Raw genomic sequence first — 23,725 nt, forward strand, 5'->3', positions numbered from 1 at the left:
ATAATTCCTATTATTTTCACCTTGTATGATAATACATATAGTGGGGTTTTTAGCTCAGGCTTTCCCCCAATTATTTTCATGTGTATTGTGTGATTGATTCTTCTTCTTCTGGTTATATTGTTCAACTTGATCTTTAAGCTTCCGCAAATTGATATAGAATTAGGTTATAGTATTTTTCTTTGATTTATATTGCATTATCGAGTTAACCTACAAAGAAGATTTTCTACACGGTATCAAAGCTTGATTTTTAGAGAATTTTATACATGGTATTAGAGCTGTATTTGTAGAGAATTTCTCTACAGTATGGGTGAAGATGGGGGTGAAGATGGTGAAACTGGTGGTGGTGTGGGTGGGGGTGGTATGCGGAAAATCCTCCACCTTATCAAATTGATCACACTTCTTGGTGAGACCTTCATGAGCTCTTCCCCATCCCCTTACAGAGGTGAAATCAAGGGGATAGTTTCTAGTTCTACACTACCTTCGTTTTTGTGGATTCTCCCACTTCACATAGCCCCAAACATCAATTTATTCGCATAACCCACTTTTCACAAAGTAGCATTTTAATATAGGTGTTCAAAGACTTAACGTACTTATCTCGCAGTCCTTTGAGGAAGTGTCGCTCTACCTCACTAAAGCTGATTGAAGTATCTACCACAAACTCAATGATGAATCCTTCTATAATTCGATTGATCTAGTGATCAACAATGCATACGATCTTATCCTTCGATGCTTCCAATCTACGCACCAATTCTGGGGTCCACACAATAGGTCTGTCGAGCTTGTACCTTCCTTGGCTATCTTCTAGCTTCACGGTCCACTGGTATAGCTCAGTAGGGAAGGATGCGAAGAAATTTCATGGATCTCACTATATAAGTAGCAGCCTAACCACTCTTCTTTTTATAGTCACAGATTCCTATTCTCCTGTGCCGATAACTCATGAATATTCTTATCCAACCAATCCTCAATTCCTTTCTTAGTTTGATTCCAGTGATACAACATTAGATATCTCTATTAAAATCCTGGACCTGGCAACAGAACCATTTGTTGGCTTGTGGGGGCCTGACCCATGTTCAAAGTTATCTAGCCAAACAAATCCCTGTACTACTGGCCCTTTCGGCAATAGTTCATAGAGCGTGGACTGGGGTCTCACCCGAAGTAGTATGGGGGGTGCTAGAACCAGGTTTCTGCACCCTTAAGATGTCTGAGGGTTTGATTGGGTCCAACTATTAGTCCCTTCATGCAGTCTACTTCACACACTTCCTTGTTCCTCGTGCCCTGATATACTCGCCTACGCGCAGCCATAACCAGGGGTTGTGGGGCTTCTGCACAACTGGAGCAGCACCCTACACTATTTCCCTAAGTCACACTAGAGATCTTACTTATCTTCTTATACCGATTAATTACCTTCACATAAATGGATGTCTCATGTTATATTTACTTATACGTCACATTCATATGAGTTCACATAGCAAATAAACAAAAAACTTGCAGTTCATACCAAATAATACCTAAAACAGGAAAATATACACAGAAATATGATAAAACTTCTCTTTATTGATGCTTCCAATGGTTACATACTTGACCTACCCTGCGCACTTAGATGCAGGGATCTGCACACTCAGGTGCGGACTACTAGGCCTCTGTGCACTCAGCTGCAGAGCCTTCTCCTACTCTACGACCCAAAGACACAATTTACACTTCGACCCAGTGCTTCTATCCTTCTATTTTCTTTCTTTGATTACCCTCTTTCTACACTTCGAGCCTTGCTCTATCTATACAATCCCATGGTCTGCAGACCATGGGTAGATCTTTCAAGCCGACATTACATTACAATAACAAGGGCGAACAACCTTGTGATTCTATTATGACTTCGCACTCTTTGCCCAGAAATCGTGGAGTCTTTACAATGGACTTGGTCAAACCTTGGGCTTTAAGCCCCAAAACATGCCTTGGGGGGATTTCATGCCCAACAATCTTTCATCCATTATGTCTGTCTTTAACTTTGATAAGTGTAGAATTCTTTAATTTTCATGCTCTATATGATGAGTTATTCTATCTTCTTTTCTTATTTCATTCATCTACACAAGCTGATTAAATTGTAGGTTGTCGAACTAGTCGGCCTACACTAGTTCATACATATATTTATGTGAATTGTATATGTGAAAGAGTACCAGAAATAGATTGCTTATATCCTTGGATGAATGAACCAACCCATGCTATTATTGTATGTATTTACATATGTGTATAAAATTTATATGATGTCCCTTTTTTCTTGAAAATAATTTGAGACACATAAAATATAGATGTTACCAAGCACTGGTCTTGTTAGAAATCCAAGGCTGTCTCTAGAAGTGACAACAATACAAACTTTCAACTGCCCAAATTCTCTATCCAAATGAATGGTGAGGTTATCGATTCTTGGCTCCACACTCTCTCCAATTATTTCAAAACATTTCCAATGGTGGAAGAGGAAATGAAACTTCAAATCGTCTGTCTACAGTAGGAGTATTGGCACAAACATGGTGAGATACTCATCTTGAGAATATGTCCTTAGTTGTAGAACTTGGAGAGCCAGTAGAGTCCAGATCCACATTTATCACATCTTGGGATAAATTTTTCCAGGCCTTAAGAGAATGCTTCTATCCTCCAGGATATATCCAAAATCTCCTTCCCAAATGGCTACAACTTTGACAACTACCAAATCAATTAGTGCAAGCTTACATTGGTGTCTTCGGTAAGTTGCGAACTCATCTTCATATCTCTGATCCAGAAGAGGTACTAATTATCAAATTCAATTCTGGTTTGCTAATGCTTTTTCTATGCAAAGTTGAGTTTTTTTATAGTACTTCATTAGGAAAAGAATTTATTGTGGCCTTGGCTTTGGAACATAAAGTGGGTCCTCAAATCCAATCTCCTCAAGCCATAAATGTTACGTCTCCCTCTATTTCTTATAATGCCTCCTTTGCCTCATTCCATCCACCTCACAATACCCCCCGATGTTCATTTCGTAAGAACAACTCACATGCTTAAGCAGATTTTCGAGTACTGAAAAATATATGCCCTAACAACACTTTTTTTGAAGAGTTCAAGAAACCAAATACCACTGCCCCACTTGTAGTTGTTTCTCTTGACAACCCTACTAAATTTGACCCCTCCCTCATCCCCATGAATTCTAATGCAACAAACATCACTATTGCGCTTCTATTTACCCATAATTGTCAAATCAAACATGAGTTGGCCACTCTTATTCTTGACAATTGGAGTTAAAATAATATTGTGACATAGGACTTGGTTCAACACCTTTTCCTTCCCACCAATCCACACCCACACCCATCTAAGCTCGGTCGGGTAAAAAATGATGGTCCTTGTCTTACCATCTCCGAATGATGGTAATATTGTGGTATGTGATGTTTATCCTCTCGATTTTTTCGATTTATTACTTGGAATTACATACCAATAGGATCGACATGTTTTTTATCATTCTAGATATCACCAATACTACTTGCAACACGATGAGCACACCTATGTTCTCACATCCTTAGTTAGCACATCAACCAAACTTTCTACTAACATAAATCCCATTACGAGAGTCAATTTAAACCAATGTGTTTCTTTTTGCTTGGTTTTCTCTATCAAGATAGACAACCTCACCAATTTAGTCGCTCTAGCAATGGCTCCTCTACTCCACTAATTTGCAGATGTCTTCACCAAATGCATAGGTATTCCTCCAGCATGTTCTGTTGAACACAAAATCGATCTTATTACTAGTGCTTCCTTACCTAATACTCCATCTTATATCCTTGCTCCTTGAGAGGAAGATGAGATAGAATGCTAAATTGAACAATTGTATACATTGAATCATATTCATCGTTCATACTAACCATGTGCATATACAAATTTTATTATTCCCAAAAAGAATACTTCTGAATGGTGCCTCGTGATAGACTATAGGCGATTAATAAAGCCATTGTTAAAAAACTCTACCCCTTCCCTGCATTGAGGATTTGTTGGACCACTTACACAAGGATTGTTTCTTCACCAATATGGATTTGACTATAAGCTACCATCAAGTTAGCATGCATGTTACCGAAACATAGAAAACTTCTTTCAAAACCATGTTTTGGCTCTTTGAATGGTTGGTCATGCCATTTGGCCTCACCAATGCACCGACTACATTTATGAGATTCATTAATGATGTTTTTAGGGAACACATGGGAAAGTTTGTGGTTATTTACCTTGGTGATATTTTGGTATTCAGCAAACCTTGGGAAGACCATATTTATCATGTTTGCAACATACTTGAGTTATTGCGAGCACATCAACTTTAGGTCAAAGAGCTTCATGGTAAATTATCACAAAGTGATTAATAAATTAATTTTATTTGTTTAATTACTTCAACCATGTTCTAAATAAATATATTTGACCATTTTGAATATCTTTTCCCTCTATAATAATATAATAAAGTGTTCGTAATGGCTAGATTTTGGTTCAGCCAATAATATTTTAATATTTTCTAATTCCTAATTTGGCTCAATAATTTGTTATAAATAGTGTTTCCTATTCATTCTTTACCATGACCATTTTCATCATCACCACTATTGTATCTTTAGATTTGAGCTCCCACTTGAGTTCAAGCCATCTTTTTTTTTTCCGCCCATAGCAAGTTGAAAGAGAAGCAAGTTGCTAAAGCACAAGGACAAGAAAAGGACCCATCCCATGGAGGGGAAATACAGACCCATGTTGTATTTCCTCTTCACTAGATGTTTTAATAAAATTATTGTTTTATTAAGTCCTTCATTGGGTTACTGCACTTTAATTCCTTGTTGTTATATGTTTATGTTTGCAAGACCTATTGTGTTGTAGGTTTTTTCTTCGTTTTTTATTGCAGTTCTGAAGCATAGAAAACAATATTCTGTTGTTACAGTCACTAGTCACCAGTGACTTAAGTGAAGAATTTGGTACACATACTAAGGATTTTAATACTAACAAGTGACGAATTCACTCGTGTATTAATTCAAAATATTGGTGAAAATTGGATCAACTATTTTCAGTGTTTCTTCAGAATTTTTATTCCTCCCAATTTCTATTTTTAGATCTATTCTATTGTCTATAAAATTTTTCTTTTTTTGGGGGGTTTCACGTATTTCCATAGTTCACAGGTACAAGTCGAGCAACAGACAACACAATCTGGGCCAGACCTGATGAGTGAGAGAAGAGAGAACATAACAATATTTTTGTCCGAGAAACTGTAGCCAATGCACTTTTCATCCCATAAATTGCACCCAACACACTTTTCGGGTCGTTTTTGCACTGCAATTTTTAGATTTTTTTCAAATTTTACCGGTTTTTCTAAAATTGTTTAATCTGTGTTGGGAAGGGTTTTTGTTACTTATTGAGTCACCTCTAGGCCTAGATCCACTTAGGAGTTTCTCATTGAGGAAGGAAAAATCCCAAGAGGGTTTAGAGTACACCTCCATCATTTAGGAGGAGAATTATTAAGTTGAGGAGTCCAGTGTACAACATTTTTAGCCACTATTTTTCAGTGCTTTTTCCACTGTTTTGTAGTCCTTTTAGATAGGTTTTTAAGACACTTTACTCCCTTTAGAGTATTTTGTTTCCTTCCCCCCTTAGGACCCCCTTATGTATATTTTCTTTTAGAATTTTTTTCCTGTCTTTTTCCAACATTTTCACCTCTGTTTCTAGCTAGTTTTCTGCTCCATTTTCAATATATGTTTTCCTTTAGATCCGAGTCCCTTAGACGTTAAATCTTTTGGCCATTTGGTGCATCCTTGAGTTTCTTGTTTTCCCTCTTTTCGTTTGCTGCCTGATTGCCTTCTTTTGGTGGGGGTTGTGTGTTTCACTGTGCTATTTATTTACTGTCCATTATTTTCTTATTAAAGTTCAAAACCATAATGAGAATAATTGAATAAACCATTATTTATTTAATATTCTCTATTGTAATTATCTTTGACTTAATCACCTTAGAATAATTAAATAAATTACTATTTATTTATTATTCCTGATTTATTCCATGTTTTCCTTACGTGATAACTATTAAACAACTATTTAATAGTTATGCCCTTCTTAATTCTCACAAAGTGATTAATAACTCAATTTTATTTGTTAATTACTTCAACCACTTTATAAATAAATATATTTGACCATTTTGAATATCTTTTTCCTCTCAAAAAATATAATAAAATATTCTAAACAACTAGACTTTGATTTAGTCAATAATATTTTATATTTTCTAATACTTAATTTGGCTCAATAATTTGTTATAAATAAAGTATTTCCTATTCATTCTTTGACCATTTTTATCATCACCACTCTTGTATCTTTACATTTGAGCTCCCACTTGAGTTGAAGCCATCTTTTTGTTTTCTGCCCATTGCAAGTTGAGAGAGAAACACGTTGTTGAAGCACAAGGACAAGAAAAGGACCCATCCCATGAAAAGGGAAATATAGACCCATGTTGTAATTCATCTTCACCAAGTGTTTTAATAAATTTATTATTTGATTAATTCTTTAAATTATGATTTCACTTTATTTCCTTGTTTTTATATGTTTATGTTTGCAATATATGTTGTGTTGCAGGGTTTTTATTCGTTTTTTCTTATAGATCTGAAGGATAGACAACCATATTCTATTGTTAGGGTCACTAGTCACAAGTGGCTTAAGTGAAGCATTTTTGGTACACATACTAATAATTTTCATAATAACAAATGACGACTCCAAAGTGTAGTAATTCAGAACATTGATGATTGTTGGTTCAACTATTTTCATTGTTTCTTCTAAAAATTTAGTACTCTCAATTTCTATTTTTAGATCTCTTCTATTTTCTGGAAAAAATTTCATTTTGTTGGGGTTTCACATATTTCCATAAGTCACAGGTACCAACCAAGCAAGAGACAATAGAATCTGGGTCAAATATGTCGAGCAAGAGAAGTGGTAACATAGCACAATTTTTGGCCTAGAAACTACACCCAATGCACTTTTCAGGTCGATTCTGCACTCGAAATTTTTTCAAAAAACAATTCATTTTTTTTATTTTTTCCAAGATTGTTGGTGCATGCCAAGAAGGGTTTCTATTATTTCTTGAGTTAGCTGTAGGCTTGGATCCACTTAGTAGTTTCTCATTGAGGAAGGAAAACCCCCCTAAGTTTTAGAGTACACCTCCATCATTTAGGAAGATAATTACTAAGTTGAGGAGTCTAGTGTATAGCATTTTTAGCCACTATTTTTGAGTTTCTTGTCCTCTGTTTATCAATCTTTTTAGATAGATTTTAAAACAATGTACTCCATTTAGATTCTTATGTTTCCTTTCCCCTTAGGATCCCCTTGTGTATCCTTACTTTTAAAGCTTCTTTCCTGTGTTTTTCTAACATTTTCACCTCATTTTTTTGCTAGCTTTCTACTCCATTTTCAACAAACTTTTTCCTTTAGATGAGTCCCTAAGTCATTAGATCTTTTTACCATTTTGTGCATCCTTGAGTTTATTTTTCCCTCTTTTCTTTTGTTGCTTGATTGTATTCTTGTGTGGGGGGCTGTGTGCTTCACTATGATGTCTATTTACTATCCATTTTTAGTATTATTTATAGTTCATGCACTTTATTTTTAACATCATTAACATAATCAAAACATGCTTAATTAAATAATCCACTTGACACATTTTTCACACATGCACACCCTAAGCGGATGTGAGTTTGGTTAACACTGCCAAGCTAATACTTGAAGCAATTGACCTTAATAACTTAACTCACATAGATTAAGCCCACATAGGCACCAGGGCCAAAATAATCTTTGTAGTTAGGTGTAAAATAAGTTGGATAGGCTTCCATTAACATCCATTGATTTCTTACATTAAGACATGCAAATTTGACATGTTAGGGAGCTTAAAATCCTTCACCATACCACGGTCCAAAGTCGGAGCATGTGAGAAACTCAATTTAAAGGGGGTTAGGCTAGATCATAGCGTGAGGATTTCTCCTCAAGGATGTCGAACTCGTGGTAGGGAATTTTGTGTCATGGTTGATCACCAAGAAGCTAAAGAATCAATTTCCCCTGTGGGACGAAGGTAACCTTAGTGTCCAATCTTAGGAAAACACCTTCTAGGACTAGTTGTGGGCACGTAGTTGGGAATTACTCATATCATGGAAAAAGCCTACTATTTCACATGGATGTTGTGGGGAATTAATCCAGGTGGATATTGGTGGGCACCCTCCTATTCCATGTAGACCCTAGCGTGTTTCATCAATTTCCTTCATTATAGCAGCATTTACAATTTTTCGCAGTTTTTCGGGTCGTGAACATCCAGAGCTATTTTAACCCTCTAAATGGGATTTTTTTTAGGTCCACCGCAAACCTACAAAAGAAAATCTTGTAGTACTCAGAGATATATTTCTAACAAGGTATCATACACACAAAACAAAGATCATATGGCTAAGTTAAGACCCCAACAAGTTGGTTGCCCAACCAACTCCAATGGCACCCACAAACTCTTGGCTTTCCATCTCCTAGGGTTAGGTTTTTGTTTGTTTGTTTAGGGTTTCCCTTTTTTGTTCAAAATAAAAAGGCCCTTGAGACTCATTGTAACATAGTTTAGAGGCATGTAGCGACCACATATCTTCTTAGAGATAAGCTACCATCGCTTGAGCTAGTTTATTTCCATTTTGTATGCAAGCATACTTTAGCTCTCTCATGTTAATGAAATGAAGTTTTATTTCCAACACATATCTGTGTTTATGTTTATATCTATGTTCTGTTGTTTTCTTGGATAAGTCTGAGTTAAGAATGCTTGTTAATTTTTGTCATTAATATAATGCTTTCATTTCATAAATTCCAATAAGTTTTTTTTTTTTTTCTAGAAACAAATAGAGAAATTCCATAATTATAATTCCCATAAAATATAGAACCACTTGAAATATCCTTAACTGGATACGAATACATGCTATCATGAAAAATATAATATAATATTTTTACACGATGTGGGAACATTTATAAAAAATCTTTAGAGGGGAACATGAACTACTTGCTATTGCCTCCTTTGACCAAGTGTTCCTAACTAATCTCTTTACCACAATCATCATGTGTAACTTTATCTGGGAGCTTCACTTCACTATGAAGCCTGGGATTTGCATGACTATTATTATTACATTTATAATTCATATTGGGACAATGTCATTGTTGTGCCATCTCTATTCCATAGGATGAACCATGTTATTAGATTTCTAGTTTATGCTCTATACTATAATTTTGTCACCACTATTGAAATTTTGGTCATAACAGGATTCCTTTTACTCAAATTTGTCATTGTGGCTTGTCCCAGATTTAAGTCATAATTTCTGGTGTTTTTTTCAACATGTTGATTTGTTAGTTGGAACAACTTAACAATAGAGCTTTCCATGGATTACTTGATATTTTTTAATTCCATGAACTTTTAAAATTTTTCCCATGCCATATCTTACTCTTATTTGGAAATTCTTTCATCTTGATTCCCCTGGAGAATAGTCTCGTGTTCATGATAAGTGGAAATCCAACTTGAGTAATGATCTTTAAGTGACGCATTCATAAAAGGAGATAGTTTTGTGACAAACTGAGCATATCAACTGATGTATTTTCATTATAATTAACCGGTGCTTCTATTGTATTCTCTAGATGTGTCTTTCTCGCTGTCGAAATTATTGGTAACATTGTCATTACCGTTAAGATTGAATAGAAGTAAAACTGTTACTTTAGTCATGGAATTGTGAACCTGTTGCTTATCGATAACTCCTGTTGCAAGACCCTCCTTGGCTACTTGCTGCTTATATATTTTTTCCTCCATTTTTCCATAAATATCCAAGAAATAAGCATAACCATGATTCTTATATCCAAATATTCACATAAGAAAAAGAGCATGAAGATCATGTGTTGGATTCCAGGAACCATCAGTAATTATGACCTGATTAGTTGTTGGAAGATTTATACCCAATGATCCGTCTCTAGTTGATATTAAAACACAACTAACCTTTTTTATTTGAAGGATTACTAATTTTCTCTACTATATTTTCCCTTTTGGTGACACTAGTGTGTCCATCAATATTGCACCATGTTAAAAAATGAAAAATGTGGAGGAAAGTGATCTTCTCAACATTATAAAAAATTAAATAGATTACATTGGGGACAACAATAATTAATGATTGAATTGGACCTCAAGTGTAACTCAACTGAACTCAACTAAATTAAAACTGACTATGACATCCAGATTGAGCTTTATGATGCCTAGTAGGTGGTTGGAATTAGTTTCTCCAACACTCCCCCCTAATTACAACCACAAAAAAATATAAATTAAGATACCTGATACTTTAAGTCTCAACTAGGCTTACAATTGACATTAGATGGATTTCCCTTTTCCTTTTTCCAAATCCTATATCCTCTAAATTGTTTTAACCTTTTTTTGTTTTAGGCTTCAAAATTCAGATTCTTCATTTTCTCGTGCAAATATTCCATTGTTCTAGGCTATTTAAGCATGTCCTCAATTTCTTCCAAAATTGACTTGTATAGGGACTCCTACCACATGTCATTTTGTTTATTGTGCTTTCGATATTAAATATTCTTCTCATCAATTTTCTGCAACATAAGAAGAGAATAGAATTGTGTCTCTTCAAAACTCCAAAATATGGAAATTTCATTATTGTTTTCATTATCCATGCTATCTTCAACATTCATTTCTACAACATTTATGCATACTTTACCAAAACATGGTATTACAAGCCATGCTTCAAGGAATGTTAATTCTTATTCCATTTTTTTGCTCCATCCTAATTGGTGACTTATGGACATTCAAAATCAAGGTTAAGTTTACAAATATTTGTAGAACCAGATTGATTTTGTTCTTTCTGCTTTGTAATGATAGCTTGCTATTGTTGTGCTTCCTTCTTTTCCTTTTCTACTTCCACTTCTTTACTAAACTATGTTGCTGCAAACAAGTTGTCTTCCACTTGGTTTTCAGACTCATGTGGGCTTCTCTCACCAAATAACATCATGTCAATATGATTTTTTTGTTGCATCATCTTCAACCACACCTCCAGCTAATTGTTCTTCATCAAAACTAGCATTAGTGATTTTAATTATTGAATTTATCATACCAATGGATACTCCAATGACATTTTCATTGTCATGAGAAAGATCTGTCACTCGAATCACTTGATTTTCATCCACTTGTGTCTATGCATAGTGAGATTTAGGAACATCTATGTGCTCTTTTTCAACTTCTTTAGCAAATTCTTCACAATAATCACCAACTTGTGTCTGATTATAGTGCCATTCACAAGAATTTATGTGATATTTCTCTGCTTCTAGTAACAAACCATCATCAATGTCATCCAGTTTCAAGTGAAATTTACCAAACTCTTCATACTCAACTTGATTACTATCCCTTACACCAAAACTCATCTCAAGGATATCCTAGGCTTTCTTGGTTGTCTTTACATCTGCAATGAGGGGAAGAATGTTGTTATCTACACATTCTTTTATGCATTTCAATATGAAGGAATTATTTTACCTTTTGTCTTCCAACCTTTCAAATAGACCTGAAACAAATCTTGTTGTTGCTTCAACTTTCTCATCCTCTTCGTTTTTTCCATAGCTACCTAGCCTATGCTTCACATATATGTTGAACACACTTGATAATGGTTTCCACTTTAAAAAAAAAAAAAATTGTTTCTGTTATGAATCACTGCAGCTTACCCCTCTATATTTGAATTAAAAGTCATAACTAACTCTCAAGTTTATTTTCAAATTTCAATTGAACCCAAATTTTTGTTCAAGGTTCAAATTATGGCAAAGGAGGGTCAATAAGATGATTGGAATTTTTTTCTTAAATAAATAATATGCTCATGGACATCCACATGCTCATGGATATGAACATAATCGAGCCATTCAAGTATGACACTTCAAATTACTTTCCCCCCTTTTCAAAAACACATGCCATTAAAATGGAATTTCACACCAGTGACATGAAGTTGACTTTTATCATAAGCTCATTTCATAAGAACCAATGCACATTACATAACTACATTTCGTAAAATTTTGACCTCACAATATCTCACAAGGAAAGAGGGCTACAATTTACCTTTGCGGCCTTCCCAACATTTGAACGATCTCTGGCTCGCTCTCTTCGCTTGAGATTTGGAGGGGAAAAATGTTCACACACGGTTCAAATTTCGTGCTGGATTTTAACTTTGAAAAATTCTCACTTTTTGTTCTTTAACGAGGAGAAGTTATGGCTAACCCACTTGTGGACATTGTTATGTTTCTCCATGGGAATTAAAGCAAAAACAAAAATTTACATAAACTTTATTTCGACGTTATAATGTTGCTGCTTAGTAGAAGTCAATGAAAACTTCTAACTACTTCTTTCCATTTAATGAAATTTTAGCAGTGGTCTTTCTTGCAACAGGAATGATGACTTTTTAAAATAGAAGAGGCTTCTCATGCTCTTTTCTCTTCCAGCATGAATGGGATGCGATCTTGTTACAAATCTCGAGGTTACTTTTCTTTAACTTTTGTTAGGAATTGCCAGTTTTCTCATGCATTCTCCGCTATTTTTTCAAAGAATCTTATGCAGGCTCACCCCCTTCTCTCGACTATTCTTAAAGTGTGTTATGGAGACCCAAGTCTGATACCATGTTATCAATAGTTAAATAGATTACTTAGAAAACAATAATAATTAATGACTAAACTAGAACTCAAGTGTAACTCAATCCAACTAGTCTAAATTAGTCTAAATTCAAATTGACTATAACAACTTGACAACTTGATTGACTTTTATGACCCCTAGAAAGTGGTTGGAATTAATTTCTCCAACATACCATTCTTTACCTTGCGTGTAGTATTGATCTTTCTTTCCAACCCAAGGTAATTTTGTGAGGAATGACTCAATAAGATCTAATGTACTTAGCCTTTGGCTGAAAACTGATGCCTTATCATCTTGCTTAAAGCTTAGGGCCCAAAGATATAGCAACAATACCATCTTACCACTATAATCATTTTTTTCAAAAGATTTATCTCGAACGATGTTCTCCCATCACTTATGAGATTGTGGGGGCACCTCTTCCAAATCATTATCTTTGTATTTTATTTTTCAATCCACTCTACCTTTGATCTTATCTCCATTTAAGAAGTCATGATTAACAGAGAACATATTTGAAACTCAAAACTTGTTCCTTTCATCACTAAACATTGCAATTTATAGACATATTTAGCTAGAGATGAGCAATAACTACACCAAATGATATTTATTATCTGCTGATTACGCTGATTGCTGAACAATGATCGGTGTTTTCTGAACATTGAGTGGTGTCATTCGTGATTAATACCTAACACCTCCCCTTAATCAAGACCTACATGTTAACTTGTGTGTTGGTCTAAGTCTCAACTAAGCTTACAACATAATTTGGATTTTCTACAACGCATAACTTACTTCTACACATTTCAAATTTAGCCTTTCCAAGAGGCTTGGTGAATATGTCAGCCACATTTTCATTTGTATTACAACATGATAAGTCAATTTCTTTTGATTGCACTTTTTCTCCTACAAAATTATTTTGTGTGTCAATGTGTTTTGTCCTTGCATGATATATAGGATTGTTTGCCAATTTGAGTGCTTTGATTGTCACATACGATTACTGTAGGTGCTTGTTGTGTTTCTTCAACATCTTCAAGTATCGTTCTAAGCCATATTGCTTCATAGGTAGCATTGCATAATACTTTATACCCAGCTTCAGTGAATGACAAGGAAACAGTTGGATATTTCTTATTGATCCATGATATTGGTCCTAAACTGATATTGAGCAAGTATCAAGTAGTAAGATTCCTATAATCAAGATTTCTAGCCTAGTCAGAATCAGAATAACATAACAACTCAACATCAAATTCATCATTATACATAATACCAAAATTAAGTGTTCCTTTTAGATATCGAAGGACTTTCTTTGCTGCTTTCTAGTGGCTTTCACAAGGCTTAGCCATGAACCGACTAACTACGTTGACATAATATGATATATTTGGCCTGGTAGTGTTGAGATAGTTCAGACTTCCCACTAGTTGATGATACAAGGTTCCATTCACCTCTTTGGTTCCATCATTACTGCACAATTTGACATTCTATTCTAAAGGAGTAGATATTTCCTTACATTCAATCAAATTGAGCCTTTCAAGGATTTCCCTTGTATATTCTCTTTGTGTGATTAATGTCTTACCAGATTCCCTCCAAACTTCAAGACCTGAATAATAATGCAATTCACCAAGATCCTTCATCTCAAATACATGTGACAACTAAATTTTAATTTCTTCAATAAAATTGCATGCATTTTCTGTTATGATAAGATCATCAACATATACAGGTATTAAAGCAACATTCCCACCTTCATCTTCCTTGATGTACAAGTTAGGATCATTTTTGCTTCTCATAAAACCTTTCTTATAAAAGAAAGAATCAATTTTCACATACCAAGATCTTGGTGCTTGTCTCAAAACATATAAAGATTTCTTTAACTTGCAAGCCAGATGCTCCTGTCCATGTTTTACAAACCCTTCAGGCTGAACCAAATAAACTTCTTCTTTTAACTCACCATTCAAAAATGCAAATTTGACATCTAACTAATACATTTTCCAATTATATTTTGTCGCTAATGAAATCATGATTCTAATTGTGTTCAATTTAGCTACAAGTGCAAAAGTATCTTCATAATCAATTCCCTCCTTTCATGAATATCCTTTTCCAACCAATCTAGCTTTATGCTTATCAATACTTCCATCAACATCAAACTTGGATTTATACAACCATTTGCATCTTATGGGAGTTTTGTTTTTATGAAATTATGTTAATTCTCATGTGTGATTCTTCATTATAGAGTCATATTCTTCATTCATTGCATCTCTCCATCCTTCATATTCTTTATCTTCCTCATAGCTTGCAGGTTATACAAAATTCATAACAAGAGACATTAATGCATAATATTTATACCTTATAGGTACCTAACTTTGACATGATGAGCTTCTTGGATTTTTACTTCTTTCATGTTTCTTTCTACTTTGCGAAGTCTCCTCTCCTCTTCTTGGAGTGTCATGATTGCTTGATACACCATTCTCTTGAACTTGTACCTATTCTTGTGCTTGTTCTTGTTCTTGTTCAACACTTGTATCTAATTTGACATAATCATGAGTAACATGCCATACATGAGTATCATTCTTTTTATCACCTTCATTTTCATTCTTATGAAACACCACATCCCTACTTGCAATCAATCTATGAGTACTGGGGTCAAACAACTTGTATGCTTTCTGATAATCACAATAACCTATAAATATGCACTTAATTGACTTTGCATCAAGTTTTCTTCTTTCATCTTTTGGAATATGAGCAAATGCCTTGCAACCAAAAACTCTTAAATGACTCACTTGTGGTTTGTACCCATAAAATGCTTCAAAAGGTGTTTTAAGCTCTAAACTTTTGGTTGGACTCCTATTTTAAATAAACAACAGTATTAATAGATTCAGCCCGAAAACCATTAGAAATATTTTTACCTTGAAGCATACTACGTGCAGATTCAATTAGTGTTCTTTTTTTTTTCTCAACAACTCCATTTTGCTGAGGTGTATGTGGTATTGTAAATTATTGTAGAATCCCATTGTTTTTACAATATTGATTAAATTCTCTTGATTTATATTCTCCCCCATGATGAGATCACAAAATTTCATTGCAATTGCCAGTTTGTTTTTCCACCATACTCTTAAACTCTTTAAAGTACTAAAAAACATTACTCTTCGTTCTTATGAAATAAACCCATGTAGATCTAGATCTATCATCCAAAAAAATAAGAAAATACCATGCTCCAACAATAGATCTAGTTTTCATAGATATACATACATCAGTATGAATTAATTGAAGTATTTCCCTTTGCCTTTTTTCTTTATGTATAGGAAATTCCTCCCTATGTTGCTTGCCAATTACACATGCTTCACGTTCAACATGATCATTCTTCAAGCGAGGAAGACCTTCAACCATTATGTTCCTTTGAAGTAGCATTAAATCATTGTGATTTACATGTCCATACCTTTGATGCCATAACTCTACTGTTGATATTGTTGTATATGCCAACATTGAATGACTTTTCCTCGTCACATCCAACTTATACAAGCCTCCAAATCTTGTACTTGTGGCAATAACCTTGTAGTGATCTTGAATGTCTTTCACTACACACTATGACTTAACAAATTCCACCTTCAAATCTTGGTCAGCAGTAATAGAAGCATAACTTAAATTCTTTTTTATACCAAGAACATACATCACATTATGGATCTCTCTTTGTCCATTAGGCAAATTCACACCTATTACTCCATAACCTTGAACTTTAAGTGATCTATTATCTCCTAGATAAACATATGTTCCATCAATGTTTTCATAATATTCATCAAACCACTCCTTATTACAAGACATATGGAGTGATGCACCAGAATCAATGAACCAATCATTCATATCATGATTTTCCACAGAGAATGCAACACCAGAAATAAACAATTGAAGGTTTTTAAATCCATCACTGAATGAGGTGTCTTTGTCCACAAAATTTCCATTATACCTTCTGTTTCTTTGCATAGAATCATTATATTTCCTTTTATAGCAATCTTTAGAATGATGTTGGGGTTTGCCACAATAATAACAATCATCATTTCTCTTATCATTCATTGGAAACTTAGACCATGTCATACCTTTATGTTTTTCTTGAAACTTGCCTCCTTTGTTCCTATCCCATGGCTTTCCTCTGTATGGATGTTTGCCCTTGGCTACCAACACCAAATCTGAACTACTAGAGTGCAAGTTAAAGCTCTTCATCCTCTCGTCCTCTTGTAGAAAAATTCCTGTCAATTCATCAAATGTAGGGGGCTTCTATCTAGCTCAAAGACTTGAAACAAAAATTTGATAATCTTGCACTAAGCCAATTAATGTAATGGTGACTAAGTTAGTACTAGACACCTTTTCACCAATATCTCCTAACTTATCACTTAAATCTTTGACATGAGATATGAAATTGATTATATTTTCATTTGCTTCCATTTTTAGAGATAAAAGCTTAGCCTTCAAAAACAAGATCTTGTTTGTATTTGTTGTTTCATACAAACCCTTGAACATATCCCATGTTTCCTTTGATATCTTGCAATCTATGATATGAGGGATAATGTTGTCCTTTAAGGACATAAGCAATAACATCTTTGCTTTCCTATCTCATTTTTCCCAATCTAGAATAGAAGTTACAATAGTGGGTTTTGGCCCATCTCCACTCACAATGGACCACAAATTATAACCTTCTAAAATAGTGAACAACTTGAATTTCTAATTAACATAATTTTCTCCATTAAGTTTGGTGGATTCATTCAAATAAGTATGAAACAACAAATTTGGTATGATAGAAAAAAACTTTCCCAAATCAACAAAATGCCACAAAATCTATATCCAAATGCACCCAAATTCACCACATGGAAAGTGATCTCAAAAAATCCTCATAAAATTTCATAAATTTTTCACATAAAAAAATAAAATCTCCTCATATTAAACTTCACTTAAAAAAAACTCCTTTTTATTTTTAATAATCCTCAAACCACTTATCTTTTTTTTCCTTATGAAAACCTTCTCTCTCATTAAATCACACATAGTTTCTCTCCTCTTCCCAATGTCATTTCAAAGCAAGTTATAAAAGCACGTATCACCCTTCTCTCATTACACTTTATAACATCAATCTCAAAAAATGATGTGCTCCATTTTAATCATAAAAGGCATATAAAACAAAGGGCTTTAATTTAAAAGGATGTTACCACCGCAAAGGGCTTTGAAATGCAGGGGCTGAGCCCCAACGAAATAAGATGAAAACCACTGCTCAATTTTACACCACCGCAAAGGGCTTTGAAATGCAGGGGCTGAGCCCCAACGAAATAAGATGAAAACCACTGCTCAATTTTACAGCGACTACAACCGACAGCAACACTATTTCACACTCACCAACTTACAACGGCAGCCTTACTCACACAGCAACTCAACTGACAGTTTCTTTCACACAGCAACACGATTTCAGCGACTACAACTGACAGCAACACTATTTCACACTCACCAACTTACAACGGCAGCCTTACTCATCAGCATCTTTCACACAGCAACTCAACTGGCAGCTTCTTTCACACAGCAACACGATTTCAAGTTTGAGGAAATTGATTTTCTCTGCACTGATTCACTAACCTTCCCAGGCATCTTTCACAAATTTGCAGCAGCCAGGAATCTTCAATCAAAGGAGAACACATGCTTCAACGCTCACAAAACTTGTTCCTTTCACTACTAAACATTACAATTTATAGACACCTTTAGCTACAGATGAGCAATAACTGCACCTAATGATATTTATTATCTACTGACTACAATAACTGCAACTAATGATATTTATTATCTACTGACTAAGCTGAATGCTGAACAGTGATTAATACCTGACAATCTTCATACAAAATGAAATTTTCGTGTTGAGAGTCTCTGCCCTTTTTGGCTATTTGCAGTAACCCTAAATGATTCCAAATCTGGGCTAAATAATGAAGAAGCATTTCCTATGTGCCCCTTTTACACAATCTTTTCATTCTTCATAAACCCATGTATTTCTAGGAATCCGATGTATAACTGCCACTGTAATGGAGAAAGATGTGTAGATATCACATATACACATTTTGGAGGAAGTTCATTTTTCATCAGATTCAAGCCCATAGGTTGTACAAAGCCTTTTAGCTTTTCATATATGACATGTGATCTTTGATTCATTATTTTCACATCATCTGCAACTGAATTAGCATGCCGCCCATTTTCTATGGGATTTTGGGAACGATTTCTGAACTCTGGTTGTTTTCGAAAGAATCCTTATCTTACAAAGTCTACCATGCAATAATATTCCATCAAAGTATTTTGTAAAGGAGAACCTGTCAATGCAATTCGGCTTTGAGTTTTCACTTGTTTTAATGCTTGTCTTATATCAGCCTTTGTGTTTTTTTATCATGTGTGCCTCAGCAAAAATGAATAAATCAGGGCGACTTTGCAAAGCCTCACAAATATCATCTGCCACATCCTTTTCTTTCAGACATTTCCTAAAGATAAGTTTCGAAATGCTGCATAGCCTATCAGTAGAATTCCACCTTTTTCCCTCCATTTTGTTAATAACCCTTCTCTCTTTGTGTTCTCCCTGGAAGCATCCTCAAACATAAAAACTGGTAAACGGTCTAAATCAAAAGGTTGCCATTTGGAAAACTGTCTCGAGTAATGTAGTACATTCACTGGTGTTACGATAAGGGCAGTGTTCAAACCTAGATCCAAGGACTGCGTAATAGTGTATAGAAAAGTAATAACCTGCAACGTCTTCCCATGTCCCATACTGTGGGCCAAAATGCAACCAACACTGTTGTCTCCGGACCTGATCTTGCTTACTGATTGAATACAGTTTTCCCACATGAAGTATATGCCAGCAATCTGGTGAGGTTTGAAGATACATAAGATAGATGGAGATATTCTGTCTTCTGCTTCATCTTTTACCAACATCCAAAGCAGGAATTTTGTCATCTGGAGATGCAGAATAGCTATCAGAAGCCGATTGAGAGTGGCTTGCTATCTTTACAACCTTATTATAGTAGTCATATTCCAGTGAAGCTTAGCAGATTATGGTCACAGCAAAAGCAGCGCCATTGTGAGTTAGTTATAATTTTATTTTTTCTTCCTCTCACAAAACACTTTTTCACATAAGAGTCACAGTGGAGTAGCGAACCTCCTTTCCCACACCAATAGAAAAAATAGTCTGAAACATCAAGATCTTTGTGAAACGAGGCGCTCCTAGAACAATATTTGCACTCTTCACATATTATAAATCCAAGCGAACCTCCTTTCCCACACCAATAGAAAAAATATTCTGAAACATCAAGATTTTTGTCAAACGAGGCGCTCCTAGAACAATATTTGCACTCTTCACATATTATAAATCCAAGAAATGGAAGGTGAATCACTTAACGTTATTCAACCCTGGGCCACTTGCCCAGACATGACACTGAATCCTCAGCCACTGAATCCCCAGGGGCGTAAAACACTCAGGATGACTACCAGACACTAAGAACTCTGAATCCTCAGACACTGAATCCCCAGGGGCATAAAACGCTCAGTATGACTACCAAACCCCTCAGGGTGATTGTCACAGGTTGCAGCAAACACCAAACGCAGCACCATGCCCACCAAGGGAATGAAACCAGAAAACTCATATCACTATTCAAGAAAATCATCAAAAGAATGACGATAAGAATGTACTTGTGAGGTAGAGAAATTAGATCCCACAAAAGCCAAACTGTGGTCGTTCCGCACTGCAGAAACCTCTTCACACTCGCACTGCATTGAATTACCGTTTACCACAACCACATACAGCATCCAAGGTCCCAAATAACTACGCTATGAACCACCACCTGAGCTTGAGGAAGCACTATATTGCTAGCACATATAGTAACATTTAACAGCCTTCCAGCAAGGAGTGAGGAAAAATATTTTTCTATCATATATTATTCTATTAATTATATTTAAATTAAATATTTTAATACTTTTTAATTAAAATAATAAGCCAATCAAATTTGATTTGTGTTTGAGAAATAATTACTTAAAAGTATTTAAGCAGAAGATCATATCAGATTTAAGTCACATTAATTTTTAATATAATTATTTTTGCTCAAAAAATTAATAACTTAACAATAAATCCATAGCAATTTAACAATCACTTCACATCACTTAACAATACACTCATCACTATCAACAATTAAAACACTAATCATAATTTTTTAATTAAAACACAATTTTTTTATTATCATTTAACAATACATTCCAGATTAGAACTTTGTAGATCTCCACGATTCTAGATCTTTAACAATACATTCATTCACCGAAGATTCCAAAACAGATCTTTCTAGATCTCCACTATTCTAGATCTTTCTATACTGCCATTAGTTTCTAGAATCACATGCAGTATTCTAAAACCTCCTACACCGCTAGTGGTTTCTAGATCATTTGAGATCTCCATCCAAACCACACAGAGGATTCTTGATCCTTCTTCTGTGTCTATAAATTTGTAATTTCTTTGGCGGAAAGCAAGCCAAGGGTCAAGCCTGTGATGTAATGAAAAGTGATTTCTGTTCTCTAGTGATTGTTTGTAATTTCTCTGGCAAAGGAAAGAAAGCCAAGGTTCAAGCCTCTAATGTAATGCAAAGTGATTTCTATTCTCCAATGATTGTTTTATCTATTCCGCAATTTCTGATTAAGTAATCTTGTTGTTTCTCCATTTGTCAATATAAATCCATTGTGTGTTATGTATGCTTTGGTCTAACAACTAGTATCAAAGCATGGTTCGAATATCCACTATGCAAGCTCCTTAGTGGGAGCATAAATTCATTGTGTGTTATGTATGCTTTGGTCTAACAACTGGTATCAAAGCATCGTTCAAATATCCACTATGCAAGCTCCTTAGTCCCATCTCCTTGCTTTCTCAGCTTTAGTTAAAACGTTGGTTGTTACTCTTGGAGCTGTAGCTCATGCTCCAACTAAAAGGCAGTTGTTGCAAGAAAAACAAGGTCATCGATCTATGTTAAAACATGTTGCTGGAGTTTGAAAAAGTGGAGATTTGTGGAGATTGGAGTTGAAACTTGGTGTTTCTAAGTTTTTTATCAATATGTGTGAAATGTGAAAAGGTTTTTATTTATTATGAAACATATATAATTATATGTTGGAATTTTGGAAAGTATATTTTAAAAAGGAGGAGGAATTTTTTGAAAATGGTATTTTAAAACGAGGAAGGTCATTATTAGTAAATTTTAAAGAGTAATAATTAAATTTTTATTTTTAAGTGGAGTTTTTGTGCGTGAATTTGATTGAAAATGGAAAATGGAGACAAGAGTGGAATACTGATTTTAAAGGATGAGTATTTGCTGGTTGAGTGCACACTCATGATGTCAAATGAAGAGTGGAATAAGCTAGATAGAAAAGTGGAATAAGCTAGATAGAAAGGCCATTGCAACAATCCGCAAAGATATGCTCACTAAGATTCTACCACAAAACAAACATGAATTATGTAGAGGCATGGTAAGATTCTGTGTCACTTGATGACTTTTATTTGGCTTCAAGTGGGAGAATGTTAAGTGTGAAGCCAAATTCATGGAGGATTCGAGATCACATCCTTCAAGATCTTAGCAATCCTGCAAGATATGCGCACTAAGATTCTACCACAAAACAAAGATGAATTATGTAGAGGCATGGTAGGACTTGTGTGACTTGATGACTTTTATTTAGCTTCAAGTGGGAGAATGTTAAGTGTGAAGCCAAATTTAAGGAGGATTCGAGATCAAATCTTTCTAGATCTTTTAGTTTCTAGAATCACATGCACTATTCTAGAACCTCCGCTAGTGGTTTCTAGATCATTTCAGATTTCCATGAGAACCACACACAAGATTCCTTCTTTTGCCTCTATAAATTTGTAAGGGATTGTTTTATGTATTCTGCTATTTCTGATTAAGTAATCTTGTTGTTTCTCCATTTGTATGTCTCTAAGTATAAATCTGTTGTGTTGCTCTGGTATAACACATCACAATTTAACAATAACTTCATATCACTTAACAACACACTCATCACTATCAACAATCAAAACACTAATCATAACTTTTTAATCCAAACATAATTTTTTTACCATTTAACAATACACCCATCACCATCTACTGATCATAACTTTATAATCCAAACACAATTTTTTTAACATTTAAATATATTTATTTCAATTTTTTTTAACATTTAAATATATTTATTCCTTCTTTCACCTATTTAAATATATTTATTTCTTCTTTCACCTATGAAGACTTCTTTAAACATTTATTTTTCTCTTCCTCTCGAGCAAAAAAATATAATTACTACCGAAACAATAAGTGCAGTCGGTTGACAACTCCAATGGAAAAGCGTCCCGACTTTCCATATAGATTCTTGAAAAGTTATTTATTAAAGCTATGAAAGGAAAACTAGATTTGGAGCCAGTGGAATTGTTCCGAAAAGTTTTGGAATTTTGGAATTTCAAAAATTTTAAGTGTTTTATTTATCTATTCAAAAATTTAAATATTTTTTGAATTTTTTATCGAGATTCCAATCACTTTTGGAATCTCGCTTGCCAGCAATTCGTCCCGCTGTACACGTATTTTCTCAGATCCCGTATCATTATAATGGCAGACAACATAAACATCGTAGACTACGTCGATTCACTGGTTCGCTCGATCGCAAACGATATCATCCGCATCCCTCAAGATTCCAGCGCCCTTCGGGAACGTATCATTGTTCTTCGCCGCAATTGCGAGTATAGTAGCGACAACATATCCCTGTTGCATTCTGTGGAAGGATTCGACAGGCTTCTGGGAGTGCTGGGCAGGGATTTTGATGGTAATGGGATTAGAAACTGGCACGGTATAGATGATAGGCGGGAAACTCAAAATTTGTGCCGAGAGATAATTAAACTATTGGAGATTTTAGAGTTTGTCCCACGCGAACCGTACTTTCTTTCGCCGACATTGTGTGGCATCATGCGTACGGTTTACTTTGAGGGCAGTCGCCGGAGTGACAAGGATAGAATCGTGCGCATCTTGCACTCACTGCTTTTGG

The 23,725-nt window shown here is 34.8% G+C and overlaps 1 pseudogene; it reads right to left on the reverse strand.

Moving 5' to 3' along the window:
* Window positions 1-18,486: 18,486 nt before the first annotated feature.
* LOC149215061 (protein CHROMATIN REMODELING 20 pseudogene) lies at window positions 18,487-19,627 on the reverse strand (annotated as a pseudogene).
* Between the last annotated feature and the right edge of the window lie 4,098 nt (window positions 19,628-23,725).

This window comes from Pinus tabuliformis, chromosome 1_1 (genome assembly GCF_031772625.1).
Source record: "Pinus tabuliformis cultivar Carrire ecotype Pingquan chromosome 1_1, CPIR1, whole genome shotgun sequence".
Taxonomy (NCBI): domain Eukaryota; kingdom Viridiplantae; phylum Streptophyta; class Pinopsida; order Pinales; family Pinaceae; genus Pinus; species Pinus tabuliformis.